Here is a 4218-nt window from a genome sequence, read left to right as displayed (position 1 = left end):
GGAAACAGTCATCCCAGGATACTCAGGGGTGCGTTCAGTTCGATTGAACGTTTACGTTGTTTAACGGTTTGTACTGAACGACACGTCTCCCTAAAACAATCTTGAACATACTTTGAGGTACGTTTGGTGGGTGTGTATTGAAGCAATTTACTGTAAATGACTGCGGCACAGCGTTCCTCCAACACAAAACCCACGCAACCACGCCTTCCCCCTTTTTGAACTGGTCGTTCAGAACAGCACCGTTTCCATTGAATTGAACGTTACAGTGCGTTTTTCCGCACTGAACGTAGCTCAGTTGTCGCTACGTGCGCGTTACAACCACAAATCAAAAAAGGAACGTGCTCGTGCACAGTTGGTACAATAAAAAGTGACTGTTATACAATCAGTCAAGTAATCAGTGGTGGAAAAAGTACTCCAATTGTCATACTTAAGTGAAATTAAAGATAACTTAATAGAAAATGACAAGTAAACGTGAAAGTCACCCAGTAAAATACTACTTGAGATAAAGTATTTGGTTTTAAATGTACTCAAGTATAAAAAGTAAAAACCATTACAATTCTGTATATTAAGCAAACCAGAAGGGACAATTTTATTATTGTCAGATAGCCAGGGGCACACCAACACTCAGACATAATTTACAAACGAAGCATTTGTGTTTAGTGAGTTTGCCAGATCAGAGGCAGTAGGGATGACCAGGGACGTTCTTTTGATAAGTGTGTGATTTTTGACCATTTTACATTCAAAATATAACAAGTACTTCTGGGTGTCAGGATAATGTATTGAGTAAAAAGTATATTTTCTTTAGGAATGTAGTGAAGTAAAAGTAGGCAAAAATATAAAATAGTCAAGTACAGATACACCCAAAAACTACTTCAGTAGTCCTTTAATGTGTTTTTACTTAAGTAGTTCACACCACTGCAAGTAATACAGGTCAAGGCAGATGATGCATGTACCAGACCCCCCCCCCACAAAATCTTGGTTAGAGCACCAGCACACTAAACTATCAAGTTTGACCTACTTGTGATGCTGTAGGTCTATGGGTACGGTGCATTCGGAAAGTATTCAGACCCCTCGACTTTTTCCACATTTACAGCCTTATTCTGAGTTTTTTTGTCATTTTTGATCCAATCTACACACAATACCATCACAATACCCCAAAATGACAAAGCAAAATCAGGTTGTATAAATTTGCTAATTTATTACAAATAAAAAACATACCTTAAATTTACATAAGTATTGAGACCATTTGCTATAAAACTCTTCAATTGAGCTCAGGTGCATCCTGTTTCAATTGATCAACCTTGAGATGTTTTTACAACTTGGAGGCCACCTGTGATAAATTCAATTGATTGGACATGATTTGGAAAGGTACACACCTGTCTATAAAAGGTCCCACAGTTGACAGTGCATATCAGAGCAAAAACCAAGCCATGAGGTCGAAGGAATTGCCCGTAGAGCTCCGAGACAGGATTGTGTCGAGGCACAGATCTGGGGAAGGGTACAAAAAAATGTCTGCAGCATTGAATGGCCCCAAGCACACAGTGGTCTCCACCATTCTTAAATGGAAGAAGTTTAGGAAGAGTCTTGGTGGTTCCAGAGCTGAGCAATCGGGGGAGAAGGGCCTTGGTCAGGGAGGTGACCAAGAACCCGATGGTTACTCTGACAGAGCTCCAGAGTTCCTCTGTGGAGATGGTAGAACCTTCCGGAAGGACAACCATCTCTGCAGCACGCCATCAAATCAGGCCTTTATGCTAGAGTGGCCAGACGGAAGCCAATCCTCAGTAAAAGGCACATGACAGCCCGCTTGGAGTTTGCCAAAAGGCACCTAAAGACTCAGACCTTGAGAAACAAGATTCTCTGGTCTGATGAAACCAAGATTGAACTCTGAATGCTAAGCATCATGTCTGGAGGAAACCTGGCACCATCCCTACGATGAAGCATGGTGGTGGCAGCATCATGCTGTGGTGATGCTTTTCAGCGGCAGGGACTGGGAGACTAGTCAGGATCGACGGAAAGATGAACGGAGCAAAGTACAGAGAGATCCTTGATGAAAACACGCTCGGGACCTCAGACTGGGTCAAAGGTTCACCTTCCAACAGGACAACAACCCTAAGCACACAGCCAAGACAACGCAGGAGTGGCTTTGGGACAAGTCTCGGAATGTCCTTGAGTGGCCCAGCCAGAGCCCGGACTTGAACCCGATCAAACATCTCTGGAGACCTGAAAATAGCTGTGCAGCGTCCCCATCCAACCTGACAGAGCTAGAGAGAATCTGCAGAGAAGAATGGGAGACACTCTCCAAATACAGGTGTGTCCCAAGAAGACTCGAGGCTGTAATCGCTACTAAAGATGCTTCAACAAAGTACTGAGTAAAGGGTCTTAATACTTATATAAATGTGATATTTCATTTTTAATACATTTCTTTGTCATTGTGGGGTATTGTGTATAGATTGAGGGGAGAAAAACAATAATACATTTTATAAGGCTGTAACGTAACAAAATGTGGAAAAAGTCCAGGGGTATGAATGCACTAATGTTTATGAGTCTATGACATTTGATGCAGGTTGAATGTGAACAGGAGCCAAGTGTTCAAGCGTTAATTATATTTTGTCTAAAGAAACAAATCGTATAACAAAATTCCTTTTGAATGACATTTATTTAAATAGGACATTTTGTTTGTAAGAATGGTTATAATACATGAAAGCAACTGTATCTGAACTTCCCATTTCACAGAAAGTATCAGAAACAAGAGATAAAAATAGTATTTTCAGATGATTCACACTTTGGGTGAAGAGAAATCTTTGTTTCCGTCTTGTCAGCCACATCAATGCCAGACTCTTGTCTTTCTCGAGGGCTACAGTGCATTGAGAAATGTCTTCCAACAAACACTGACTGAGGACAGCACTGTGACTAGTCCTGCCACTTCCCTGGGCTAGGGGTTGGTCTTGTTTTGGACCTCGTAAGCTCGTATAAAACTGGAAAGTGTTATGAAGGTAAATGGCATCATGTTGGTACAACTCAGGCTGCTTTCCAAATGACAACCTATCCCCTATAGCGCTCTACTCCCCATTGGTCTGTGGTCAAAAGTAGTGCACTATATAGGGAATAGGGTGTCATTTCCGACTAGCAACCAGTGTAAACGCCACTCTCATAGTCTAGCCTAGATGCCAAAGCTTTACAACAACAGACATCTCAAAACATCAGCGCTTCTTTATGCTCAGTCCTTATATATATATTTTTTTAAATGCAGCTGTCGGACAAGACTCGTTCCTTAAAGCCCACGAAGCAGTTTGTATAGCTCAACTGGATGGTGCTGTTGAAAGCAATACTCCTTTACAGAACACAGATTTAAAAAAAGGGGGGGGGGTTATGGGGTACGTCTTGTCAGCCAGGTCTGTCAGTTTCTACTTCTTTAGGGGCCTAGGACTAGGTCATGTTGTCATGCTGACTGACTCAAGTTTAAAACAGCACTTTCAGGGAATTACATAACGCCTCCCAGGTGACCACGGTGCCCTACCGCCTCCCAGGTGACCACGGTGCCCTACCGCCTCCCAGGTGACCACGGTGCCCTACCGCCTCCCAGGTGACCACGGTGCCCTACCGCCTCCCAGGTGACCACGGTGCCCTACCGCCTCCCAGGTGACCACGGTGCATACAAAAAAAACATGAGGAAAAGCTCAAGTCTGAAAAAAGAAATACATTTGTTTATTTTTATTTTTTTTATGAGTGAATGTCACTCAATTTGGCTCTCATGAAACAGTTGGTAGTGTGTTATCTGTAAATTACAACTTCTAAGGAGAAACAGGAGGAGGGGTGGTGATGGAAGAACAAAAACACGAGGGAGAGGGAATGAGGGGGGTTAGAACAAACAGGACATGACCTTCATCCCAAACGGCACTCCATTCCTTATATAATGCATTACTTTTGACCAGGGTCCATAGTGCACTATATAGGGAGCCACTTAGGACACAGCGGAGTCCTTTCCAAGTCATTCTCTATTAATTTCTCAAAAACCCCCTCAGGTACAATTAGTTGATAACCTCTGAAGGTTGCAAGGTCAATTCCAACTATTAATAAATCAATGTATTACCTGAACTACAATCTGGCTTGCTGTTAATTAAAATATGTTTTGTTCTTTAGTCTCATTCTCTCACCTAATGCTGTCTTTTAGGTGGATTGTTTTGTCAGAATTGCTTTTAAAAAGCTACTACCACCCTG

This window comes from Salvelinus namaycush, chromosome 1 (genome assembly GCF_016432855.1).
Source record: "Salvelinus namaycush isolate Seneca chromosome 1, SaNama_1.0, whole genome shotgun sequence".
NCBI classification, from domain to species: Eukaryota; Metazoa; Chordata; class Actinopteri; order Salmoniformes; family Salmonidae; genus Salvelinus; species Salvelinus namaycush.
Note: the sequence above shows the minus strand (reverse complement) of the source record.